The sequence below is a fragment of the Macaca mulatta genome, chromosome 15 (genome assembly GCF_049350105.2).
Source record: "Macaca mulatta isolate MMU2019108-1 chromosome 15, T2T-MMU8v2.0, whole genome shotgun sequence".
NCBI classification, from domain to species: domain Eukaryota; kingdom Metazoa; phylum Chordata; class Mammalia; order Primates; family Cercopithecidae; genus Macaca; species Macaca mulatta.
The window spans coordinates 102,593,595-102,606,914 of NC_133420.1; the positions used below are offsets into that span (position 1 = coordinate 102,593,595).

The following is a 13,320-nucleotide window of genomic DNA, read 5'->3' on the forward strand; positions in this document are numbered from 1 at the left end:
CATTTACCAGTATTTTATACCCAAGGAAGCACTGTCTCACTACCACCCAGAGACCCCAAATTCAACATAACTGCTGCCAACAGACCAGTGATTACTGTTGCGTTTGGTTACGATCCCTTCCCAAAGCCTATTTTTGCCCCAGCTCCTCATAAAATCCCCAAAGCCATGCATTTCTTTTTAATTAAAATGAAAGAAAATTTTGTTCGGAGAATTTCACAATAGCCCTAAGGCATCATAAAACCCAACTGGAAGAATCACTGCCTAATAGCTAAATAGTCTTGAGGACAGCCAGAAATCTTTCTTACGTCGTTCTAGAGTGTCTCAAGACATAGTTAAAATACATGACAACTGACAAATTTTATGCACTATCATAGCCATAAAACCAACCTACATCACAACCTGCTACAGCAAAAGGTCACTTCATGGGTGGCCCAGGGCCCAGCCATTGAAATGAGCCTTCAAGTTAGTTTTACCCATTGGCAATACTAGCATTCAACTGTCACCTTCTCCTTACATTAGCATGCTGCGATTATTCCCAGCAGTGGAGCTGGGCCTCCATGGTAACGCTCTTCAGGGAGCTGGGGAAGCTCTTTAATTATTAAAATGAATAATTCTTACCAACACACTTAATTGGGAAATATTACATGTTAAAGGGGCACTAATGGAACAGCTCTGAGAACCGAGCAGTGTGATAGAGTATGCTTTTTGATGTGAATTTTAGCAATAGTCTCCTCATCCCATCACATCATGCATTATTTAGTTGCTTTAAAAAAAAACTATCATTTCATTTCTAAGTGGAGATGGAATTATTGAACCTGCGAAAGCAAAGCTTTGAATTACTCCCATGCATTTGAACCATAACCAGCCCACAAAAAAACAAATTCAGTGAATCATCATATTATCTCTGAGGAAGTCAACCCAAAAAGACCCTGAATATTAACATCAACCAATTGACACAGAGAGTTGAGATAGCCTTACAGAGAGGTAGCTGCAGTATTCCCCCTCTATTGGAAACAAAAATGTGTATATTGAAAGTATTTGTCTAACTTCACCCGCGAAAATTCTTTTTTTTTTTTTTTGAGATGGAGTCTCACTTTGTTGCCCAGGCTGGAGCGCAGTGGTGCCATCTCGGCTCACTGCAAGCTCCGCCTCCTGGGTTCACGCCATTCTCCTGACTCAGCTTCCCAAGTAGCTGGGACTATAGGCGCCCACCACCACACCAGGCTAATTTTTTGTATTTTTTAATAGAGACGGGGTTTCACCATGTTAGCCAGGATGGTCTCGATCTCCTGACCTTGTGATCCGCCTGCCTCAGCCTCCCAAAGTGCTGGGATTACAGGCGTGAGCCACCGTGCCAGGCTAAAAATTCTTAAACGTATTTGCCATAAGTGTGTATTTCTCTGCATTATGTTATGTATTCTCAGAGAAATAAGACTTATTCCAGAGGCAGATAAAAGAACTTAATCTTTTCATGAACATGTCACCCACAAATATAAATAATTTAAGTGCTGTGGCATGGTTCTCTTAATGTTCTTTAAAAAGACATTTTCCATCATTAAAGAAGAAAAAAAATCCAAGGGTGGTGTTCTTATTCATGATCACAAAATGAACTGAGATTACAAAATAAATTTCTATGACAGAGAAAATGATAGCAACACAGGGCATAAAAATACTGGGAAACTAAAGAATGAAAAGCAAACACTTAATACATTGACAAGAGCTTTTTGTGCATTCAGTTTAATTAACATAAGATTTCATAAGCATTGAGTGATCATTAACATCTCACATGCTGCCCACAGGAAAGATGATACCATACATCTTCTAAAAACTTCTCCAACGGTCACTGGCACTCCACCCACAGGCTCTTTGAGCGCTAGAAGGATCCCATAGGGAAACTGAAAGAGCTTGCAGCCCGTTAGTTTTTCCCTGACCTTGGCTGGTCCCCTGTCCACCAGTACAAATCCTCAGCATTGGCTACGTCTGTGTTTCCCGGGATTCTTGATCCTTGCCTTCACCCCTCACTCACCCCTACCAGTTTGCCCCCATTGAATGTCGGTTTAGCAATTAAAAAGAATGACCAGTGTGCCCCTCAGATAATGCAAATGTCAAATTACACTGCTAACTCCAAATTCCCTAGCTGGCTTTCTAGATCCTCCGGCTTTCTGAATCACCCTCTTGTTTCACTGTATCTGTCAGGCTGCCTGGTCTCCAAATGCTGGAGGAAAATCAAAGAGTCGCTTGACTGGAAAGGGGTAATTACTATCAGTGACATTTCCATTAGGAAGTTTCCTACTGAGCTGCTCTCATCTTAATAACAAATACTCATATTAATGTCCCTCCCCAACTCAGGTCCCTATACTAATTTTTAAAATTAAAATTCAAATGATTTATAATGAATGACTGCTCACTGTCAGGCTGCAAAACCAATGACTCCGGGGCACCCATCTAGACTTCCATGTGCCTGATCTCTACTGTGTGTTTTATGTCATACCTCTCACTGTTTGGGAGATATCATATGATAAGCTTGCACAGTTTTTAGTTGTTTAACAGCACACGCAACACAGAATACATGTAAACAAACAGAGCAGAGGTTTGCAAACCTGCTCTAGCAGCAGCTCTACTCTCAAGTGAATTTTTACAATAATCAAATATAAACACATTATTTATGATCATGTATTTATTAAATGTATGCGTTCATATATGTAACAATTATATTAAGTCAATAAGTTTGTGTTAATGAAAGAAAAAAGTGCAGAAATCAGAGATTTACATAAAAATTATGTAAATCTTTGCATCCAAGTTATTTGCATATTTTTTGTTTGTTTGCACAGATAACCTGTTCTGACAGCTTGTCTGTATTCTCAAGCTATTCTTCAATTAGTCAGAAATGGCAGCGGTTTTATTCCAAAGCCTAAAGAAAATCAAGATAACGTGGCACAATAAATTGTCATATATGTGGTCCTGAATGTGTAAAATTTGGTACACAACACACTTGAGTTATTTCACATATCATGTTTTAATAGTTGAAATATATTAAATATATATCACACATTTAGGAATCACTAAAATACAACCATGAAACACTAAGGCTCTGGAGAACACAGTTTGAAAACCCAACTGATGCAGATTCCATTGATGTTTAGGGAAATGTAAGCAGCTGAAGAGATAAGGAAAAGGCTGTGGCCGTTACCCTTGGTAACTTCTTAATTCCCTGAGTACTTGGTTGTATCCACACTCCACACTCCAGCACTGATTACATTCTTCCATGCGTTGTAGGAAGGTGAGCATGTGGCTGTCCCCTCTAGGAGATCATATGCAACTCGAGACATTGTTGCATATCATCGCTATAGACTGAATTGTGTCTTCCCCAGCCCCACAGATTCGTACATCGAAGCACTAACCCCTACGTGACTCTAGAGATGGGACCTTTAAGAAGGTAATGAAGGTTAAGTCTAATACAATAGGACAGATGTCCTATAAGAAGAAGCGACACCAGAGAGCTCTCTCTCAACATGTGTGCCCCAGAGAGATGGGCAATGAGAGGACAGAGCAAGGAGGAGCTTGCGAGCTGAGGAGAAAGGCCTCACCAGAAACCAAGCCTGCTGGGACCTTGACCTTGGACTTCCAGATTTCCAATCTCCAGAACTTTGACAAAATATATGTCTGCCGTTTAAGTCACCCAGCCTGTAGTAGCATGTTATGGCAGCCCAGGCAGACTAATACAATCATGAAATGAATATTTCAGAAAACATTTTCAAAATGAACACCACAAAAGCAATTTCTTCTTTTATCATTGTGAGGTAACCTGAATATGATGCACTACAAAATGTTCAGTAGGATTACTTTGTAATGACTGTCATTATTCTTCTGTTTGAATAAAGGCAAAGGTTTTGGCAGTTAGGCTTGAATAAGGTTGTTCATGGGTTTGATGTGATCTCAGCTCTATCTAACAGCCCCATAGATCACTGTACAGGGCTTCACATACACTGTTAGACTGGTAACGTGCTAAATTGAGGAAAGTCATCTTTGATTTTGTTGAGGCTAATCCATTTGGTTTTTATAGTTTCTTTTTCTCGATTTATGGTTTTCTTGATTTATGTTTTTCCCATATTTTACACTAAGGATAACAAAAGCACTCCACAGGTATTGCCACTCCACTGCCAGTGCCTGTGACAACCAGGAACAATTGATCCTGACCCCTTCTCTCCTCTAGGTTTAAATATAGACTCAGAATCCTTTTTAACACAGTTCTTCAGGTAGCCACTATCAGTCATCAGTCATGGGAAAGGAAAATTATTTACCAACCCTGTTTTATGTCTTTTTGTTCAAATGTGGCTTTAGATCTCAATATTTGATAAAATTTCAATCTTTAATTATGGGTATGGCATTTACTCACTGGATGAGGTGACTTTAGTCTGATCAGAGCTGCTGACTTAACTCCAAGGGCATCATTCATCCCCCGGAGTTGTGTGATCCACAGATATGTGGCAGGTTTACCCCTCATTATTCACATTTTCATTTTATTTATCAGTTTTAACTATTTTTAAACAAAATCCTTTTTTTTTTTTTTTTTGAGACGGAGTCTCACTCTATCACCCAGGCTAGAATGCAATGGCATGATCTCAGCTCACTGCAACCTCCGCTCCCAGGTTCAAGTGATTCTTCTGCCTCAGCCTCCAAGTAGCTGGGACTACAAGCACACACCACCACACCTGGCTATTTTTGTATTTTTAGTAGAGATGGAGTTTCACCGTATTGGCCAGGCTGGTCTCGATCTCCTGACCTCATGATCCGCCCGCCTCGGCCTCCCAAAGTGCTGGGATTACAGGCATGAGCCACTGCGCCAGGCTAAACAAAATTCTGAAATAGGAGATCTTACCCAGTAATGTTAACTTCTTGCTTATAAAAACAACTAATTTGTTTTTAAATACTTTAAATGAATTTAGTAATTTTTGAATAAACAAAATTTTTTACTATTATTAACTATTATTAAAAAGAACTTAAGATGAGCCCTTCAGTTTGGAATGGCAGCCCCAGCATAGACCCTCCAAGTTTTTCAACAAAATATCATTGTAAGTGGAAAAGATAAAAACATAATCTATTTCTAAAATCAAAGGCAGCTATAACACACTGCCAAGCCTGGACCATATTTACTTTATCATTATAATTAATAAGAGAAATTAAAAATCATATTGATACCCAGAAACAGAGAAAATCTTGGAGGCCAAGAAGCTGGAAACAAACACTTCAACTTGCCCCCCAGCAGTGACACTAAAAGGGACATAAATGGCACTTAAGTGGACAGAACGGAGGCAAGGCCATCTGCATTTTCTTTTTCTTCAAGTATAACTAAGTAAGGACAGACACTAGGAGGTCTGGTCCTTTTGAAATATATTTTTCCTTCATGCAATCCTTTGAGAATAACATTTTTTCTCTGGATGATACTGTGGATTATTTTTCAAAGTTCTGCTCTTCCTCTGAGTCTGCCAGATATACTTGCCTCTCCCTTGTACTACAGGCTTCTTCCTTAACCTTAGATAGGCTAATTGTCATTACTCACCCTCAATCCAGGGATGATTTGCCTGGGCTCAGCAGCACTTGCCAATGGACAAGCTGTGTAAATGACTGGTGGTCCTGCTCTCCATCCACTCATGCCCGGCCCCAGTCCAGATGCCGCGTTCATCCTGGCAAGTAGAAGGGAGCAACATTTTCACATTAAGTGTTCTGGGCTTTTTAGCAAATTATTTATTTTTATTGTGTTCTATGTATTTAAGGTATACAACATGTTTTGATATACATATACATAGTGGAATGATTACTACAGCTAGCAAATTTATATCCATCTCCTCACAGAGTTACCTTTTTATTTCCTTTTTCTTTGTGAGTAGGGGTATGTGTGTGTGTGTGTGAGGGTGCACATACTGAGAACACCTAAAATCTACTCTAACTGCAAACCTCTGCCTCCCAGGTTCAAGTGATTCTCCTGCCTCAGCCCCTGGAGTAGCTGGGACTACAGGTGCCTGCTACCACGCCTGGCTAATTTTTGTATTTTTAGTAGAGATGGGGTTTCACTATGTTGGCCAGGCTGGTCTGGAACACCTGACCTCAGGTGATCCACCCTCCTCGGCCTTCCAAAGTGCTGGGATTACAGGTGTGAGCCACCACACCTGGTCAGAGCCTAGTCCCTTTTAAGGACTCATCTGAGTAGGTCATATGCACCTAGAATATATTTCCCTTTCTTGAAGTCAGCTGTGCCATACAAGATAACCTTGTCATGGAATGATATCTCATCATATTCATCTACTCACAGAGAGAGGAGATTATACAAGCACAAGGGTCACTGGGGTCATCTTAGAATTCTGCCTACCATACCTCCTTTCCCCAAGTGTATCAAAAGTCACAAAGAGATGCCTGATGAGGGCAAGGCCCCAACACCTCATCAGACATATCCAGACAGTCTCACTTGAGGTTCTTCAGTATTAATCAATATCTTTGATATGTTCATGCATTCTTTCTCATGGAAAAAATATTTCTAGAAGTTGTATTGCAAGCCTGGCACTGTGTTAAGTGCTGGAGACACACGATGACAAGAGGTATGACCCTTGCCCTTGTTCAGGGATGCAAAGTTAATCAAATAAACATATTATGTAAAATTGTATCTTTGATTAGTGCAAAGGATATGAGGTATATGGTGCTATAAGATCCTATAAGGGGAAGATTTGACCTCATCAGAATAAAAGAACAGGAGCAGAGGCTGCTGGCTGCCCACCAAAACCCACTCTCGACTTCCATTAGAGAAGAAGGCACAGGGCTGCCCATCTGCACCGCACTTCCCAGCTTCTTTTGACTTTGGGAGTGGCTATGTAAAGAAATCCTCTCCAATGAATAGAAGTCAGTAGTGCCACTTCCAGGCCTGGGCCATTAAACTCACTGTCACTCCTATGAGTGACAAAGGCATTGCCCACAGCAACCATGAGTCACATGTTAAGGATGGCAGAGCTTCAGTCAACTTAAGTCCTTCAATGACTCTATGGAGCAGAATCCTCAGCCACCACCAGACTACCAGTGCTCTCACCACCAAAACCAGTCTGGACTGTGATGTGAGAAGGAATGAAACTCCTCTTTCATTGAAGACATTACTTTTTAGGTCCGTTTCAGCAATGTAGGCTTCCCCAAGTAACACAGAACTACATGCTGGCAGGCAAAAAAAAAAAAAAAAAAAAATGCTTTCTTATATTATGTTTATGTAATGTGTCTCTGAAAGGCTTTCACATCTACCAGGAGATGGAATTCTCTCAATAACCCTGTGAGACAGATAGTACGCCATCTATTATAGGACCCATGCACCCATGAAGACGAGGCTCAGAGGAATTCAGTGACTCGGGGAGGGCCTCACAGCTCAGTAGTCATTCTGGAATCTCCATCACTGACTCATCATTTGAATTTACACGGGTCACCTCTCTCTTTCATCACTGATAGGATATGGTCATCCCTGTCTTTCCACCTAAGAGAGAAAAATTCTACGGGGGCTGTTCTGTGAATCCCTTAGTAAAAAATGACACAAATGTGATATTCAGTTCCATAAGTTACACATGTAGGAGAGATTAGCTATATTATTTGGCAATGCCTTCTTAATTCTTTACTCTTCAGTATCTTAGCTCCATTGGAAACAGACTGATAGGCAAAACCAAATATAGGCTGCTAAGCTACTATTGGTCTTAGATCTCTTAAATTGTAACATCTGAGGTAATGTCATTCTTGATCTCATTCTTGATGGAGATCTTTTGACTGTGTTTACTTACCTGTGTATGTTATCAGAAAATGTACCATTTCAAAATTTTTTATTCACTCATGTGTTCACCAAAAGTTATGAGCATTTTACTCTATTTAAAGTCATTATGTTAGGCCCTGGGTATCCAGTAGTGAACAATGTGGGCATAGTCCCTGCCCTCAAGAAGATTATAGTCTGATCAGAAAAGAGGACAACAAACAAGAAAATATGCAATCTTATTTAATTACAAATAGTGATTGATGGAAAGAAGGAATGAAGAAATGAAGATGATGAGAACTAAGACACACTTTTTATCTCTCTCTCGTTAAATCTTCTAAAATACATTCTGCAGGATTAGAATTACTGACAAATGTATTATTTCCAGCTTGCTAAGATAGCCCATTTTCTACACTTGGACTGCTTAAGTAGTTTTGCTTCACTTCTAAGAAATGAAGAGGTACATTTGGCACTTAGCAATAGAAATGGCTGAACTTATGTTCCTAACTCAGCTATCTTTCTACTTCTTCCAAATTGTTTCTGCTTTATATTCTTTTTCAGGTGAGAAAAATACATATTTTGATCTCAGTCTTTCATTTCAATACCCTACTCATGCAGCGTTCCCATTTTTAAGCCTAGGAGATATCGTTCTGATGTTCCTTCCTTTATTTTGTTTTTCAGGTGAGAAAGGAAGGGAGGGAAGGAAGGAGGGCGGGGAACAAACACCGTAATAAATGAGGGCCTTGCTCTTTTGCACACAACATCCCAATGATCTGTCCTTGGGCCTTGACGGGGTGGCCTGATGTGACGTGTGTGAGGAAACGCAGGCACTTCCGGTGGCTGAGGAAAAGAGAAATCCCAACTTAACACTCACAGACGACGGCTGAAGCAGACACAACCACAAGGGCAGAAATCTGACTGCGAGGAACCTGGACTCTGACTCGAACACCTGCGAAGGACAGGGTTTGGGACCCTTACTTACATTACTGTATACCGAGGAGTTACAAACATTGCTCTTCCCGCCATCTTGGCTCCTGTGGAGGCCTGCAGGGAACAGGACTTCTAAAAGGAACTATGTCTGGAAGGCTGTGGTCCAAGGTCATTTTTGCCAGCTATAAGCGGAGTCTCCGGAACCAAAGGGAGAACACAGCTCTTCTAAAAATTGAAGGCGTTTATGCCCGAGATGAAACAGATTTCTATTTGGGCAAGAGATGCGCTTATGTATATGAAGCAAAGAACAACACAGTGACTCCTGGCAGCAAACCAAACAAAACCAGAGTAATCTGGGGAAAGGTAACTCGGGCCCACGGAAACAGTGGCCTGGTTCGTGCCAAATTCCAAAGCAATCTTCCTGCTAATGCTATTGGACACAGAATCCGAGTGATGCTGGACCCCTCAAGGATTTAAACTAATGAAAAGTCAATAAATAAATGTGGATTTGTGCTCTTGGAAAAAAAAAAAAATCACTGACACTCTGAGTTGTGACTTTTCTGGCACCCAATTCAGATGTTCTATGTGATGGATATGGTTTTTATTTGCTCTGTGGCCTTGGATGAGCCACTGAAAGGCCTTCATGGTTAAATTTCTATCCTGTCTCACAATGGCATCTGAACCCCTCAATAAAGTATTACATTTTTAAAATTTAAAAAAAAAAAAATCTGAGAGATACTTCTGTTCAAGGTTTAAAATGCTCTAGAACCATCATTTAGTTTGAGAAAACTATGTCCTTGCCCTGAAACCGGAGTAGAAACTGTGGCCCTGTTATCATAGTCCTGTTTCCACAAAGCCTGTTCTATATCCCCAAACAGGTTGGCAGAAGAGTTGGAAGGATCTGAGGGCCAGGGTGATGAGGGAAAAGATTTTAGGAAACAGAAAAAGAAGAACATTTATTGAGTGCTTATTATATATTCTAAGTGCTCTCATAGCATTCTCTCGTTAAATGCTCACAACTCTACAGTTCTAGCCTTCTCAGAGATTCCCCCGGCCTACACCACGTGGCCCAGAGAGGTAAGGTCTTATGTCATGTTCTCCCTTAAACCTCTCTGCATCTCTAAGCCCACGGGACAGAGGTGAGCCCTTCATGTAGGTAGCCTGGTGTCATTTTACATGTACTAATTTCCACATTTAACTAATAAAAAACTTGCCAGAAATTGGATTGGGATGTTTTTCTTCTTCTTTTGACACAGAGTTTCACTCTGTTGCCTGGGCTGGAGTGCAATGGCACAATCTTGACTCACTGCAACCTCCGCCTCCCACATTCAAGCAATTCTCCTGCCTCAGCCTCCAAAGTAGCTGGGATTACAGGCAAGGACCACCACGCCCAGCTAATTTTTTTGTATTTAATAGAGACATGGTTTCACCATGTTGGTCCGGCTGGTCTCAAACTCCTGACCTCAGGTGATCTACCCGCCTGGGTTTCCCAAAGTGCTGGGATTACAGGCATGAGCCACTCGGATTTTCAGCAGATTATAGGCTCAGGGCCATATGACAATGAGAATAAAACTTTAGGGTTATATATTTTAAACTCAGTCTTTTGTTTCAATCCCTTGCTCATGCAACGTTCCCCATTTTTAAGCCAAGGAAATATCACTCTGATGTCCTGGCTCTCTGCACAACAATGAGACGTACCACCTCAGAGCTGAAACCTTGGGGGAACTCAGGCCCCAAACATTCAAGAATAGAATGTATGGCCTCCCTGAAGCGGAGTGGTACAATGACATGTGTCTTTACAAATTTAACAGGCTATAATCAGCTACAGCTGCCATGCGATGGTCTATCTGTCTTGGCATCCACCAGCCTCTGTCCATAACGTAGCTTCTCATACGGTTTAGGTATGGGAACCACACAGCTTCTAAAGTGAAGGAGGCTTCTCCAGCAGAATTGAATGGCATATGCAGATGTTGGATGAGGATTCATAATATTTAGCTATTTTTTTGATTAATATAACAGTAATTTCTTTATTCAGTCACAGAAACATCAATGTATGCTGAAGCATCTTAATTTTATAAGCACAGTTATTGGGGGAAAGTGTTACCTTTTTGTCCTAAGAAGACTCTCCAGGTACGTAGCTAGGGAAAGGTAAGGTCAGCGGCAGAGTTATATGCACACCTCCACCACCACCATCACCACTACCTCCTCCTTCATTTCTCATCCAGGTCTGTCTTAGGTCCTTTTTTCCCTTTCCTTTTTTTTTTGTTTTTTTTCCAAGACACAGTCTCGCTCTGTCACCCAGGCTGGAGTGCAGTGGCGCAATCTTGACTCACTGCAGCCTCTGCCTCCCCGGCTCAAGTGATCCTCCCATCACCTCAGCCTCCCAAGTAGCTGGGACTACAGGCATGCACCACCAAACCTGGCCACTTTTCATATTTCTTTTTGTAGAAATGGGGTTTTACTATGTTGTCCAGTCTGGTCTCAAACTACTGGACTCAAGCAATCCACCTGTCTCAGCCTCCCAAAGTGCTGGGATTACAGGAGTGAGCCACTACACTCGGCCTGTCTGAGACCCTTTAACCCATTTATGCCTGAGGTTGCATTTTTTTGAATTTTCGCAATCAGACCTTGGCAATGATCTTGAGCAGTAGCATATAAATAACTCCCACATATGGGAGGTCGAGGTGGGCGGATCATGAGGTCAGGAGTTGGAGACCAGCCTGGCCAACGTGGTAAAACCCCATCTCTATTAAAAATACAAAAATTAGCCAGGTGTGGTGGTGCGCACCTGTAATCCCAGCTACTCAGGAGGCTGAGGCAGGAGAATTGCTGGAATGTGGGAGGCAGAGGGAGGTTTCAGTGAGCTGAGACCATGCCATTACACTCCAGCCTGGGCAACAGAGCAAGACTCCATCTCAAAAAAAAAAAAAAAAACTCCCACATACTTAGAGTTCCAATAATGGAACACTAGGCATAAATGGGTTTTAACCTTGGGGGTTTTAAGTGCTCCCATGGCAATGATCCATCAGAGCATTTATCATTCTGTTGTGACTCTATTTTCACTTGCCCATATCGTCCCTAATACAGAAGGTTGTTGAGGACAGAAACCACATTAATATTGTTGACCATTGCATTCCCAATACCTCACTTAGAACCTGACACATAACAGGCACTTATTAAGTATTTGCTGAATGAACAAATACATTTCTTCTGCTGTTAGTCCCTCCAGGTTTCATCTCCCCTTTGCCCCTACCTCCTTGAGGTGTGCTTCCTGACCTCAGACTTTACTTTCCGCCAGATGGCTTCTCACATGGATCGATAGCTTGATCTGTGGTTCCTCACTTCGTGAATTTTTTCAGAATCCATATTTGCTACATATATGTGTTGATTGCCAAAGAAGTGCAATTAATGTACATGCAATTGAGGAGTGGGTTTATTCATCACAACCTGGGTTGGAAGGGAGATTTACCTTTCCTTAAGGTCATAGGGAGATAGCAATATTTTAGGATCACCTAACATCTTAAACAATTATTCCAAAGGGTTTTTCCTCTGCCTGATTCATGCTGCTCAGCTCTTTTTCCATCTGACTTTTTCCTAAGTCCCTTTTTATTATTATGAAATTATTATTGCTCCTTGTTAAAATGATTTTTTAAGTACAAAAGGTGAAAACAAGAGGAGTAATAAATCTCCCATGGTGTCCATGTCTACAGTCCCTATGAGCATGTTTCCATCAAACTTTCTACCCTAACTCTTCTTTCACAGTGGAGTCCTATGATCCAGTGCCTACTCCTTGAATGTGGGTTTTTTTTCTGAGGATTCTGTCATCTTTTTTTCATCTTTTCTCATTTTCTATGGTCTCCCTGGGTATCATATTTACTTCCAAGGCTTTAGGTAACCTATGTGTTATTTTAGTGGCAGTAGAGGTTTGAACTGCCACTCTCCTCTCTCCAATTTCAAGGCCATGGCCAATGGAGTATGCCTACGAGGATCACTAGCCAAATAAAACACACTGTTTATTAATGGCATTAACAGAGCAGAGCTCTGGTAGAAGCTGGATTGAAAAAAAGAGCTTAGGCTCAGGATCATGGTGACACCTCCTGCTTCTCAGCCCTGAGACTCAGCTATGCCTGGAGTCGTTGAGCAACCAAGGCCAGCACTGCATGGCAACCCCGGGTCCACTTACACAGCTACCCATGTGGATGAGAATCAGAGGTCTACCTTGCCAGCCCAGACACAGGAACGGAGAGACCACCCCAGAAAGAACATGCTTCCCTCCAAAGCTTTACTCTGAGCTGATGTTGCTTTGCAGTTTACAACTGGCCCAGCCAATCTGTTCGATGGGCGAAGACAGAGCAGAGAAAGGGAAGGACCACCCTTCACACAGGTGAAAGTCCTTGACACCCTAACCTGCCAGCAGCATAGGTCCAGAAAGTGGGAGGAAGAAGAGGGCATGCCACTAATGACACTCACCATTAATACAGTGGCCCTACCCACAGTAAAATGCTGCCCATTAATTTCAAATTTAGATTAACCTTTTCTCTGTCTTTTAGTAAGGAGTGAATGAGCGGTTGGTGAGAAGAGACAAAGCACCCTCCCTAGCACTCCCCCAGTAAGTCCAATTA

At 41.6% G+C, this 13,320-nt stretch overlaps 1 pseudogene; it reads left to right on the forward strand.

Moving 5' to 3' along the window:
* Positions 1 to 8,781: 8,781 nt before the first annotated feature.
* Positions 8,782 to 9,175, forward strand: LOC700960 (large ribosomal subunit protein eL33 pseudogene; annotated as a pseudogene).
* The last annotated feature ends 4,145 nt before the right edge of the window (positions 9,176 to 13,320 follow it).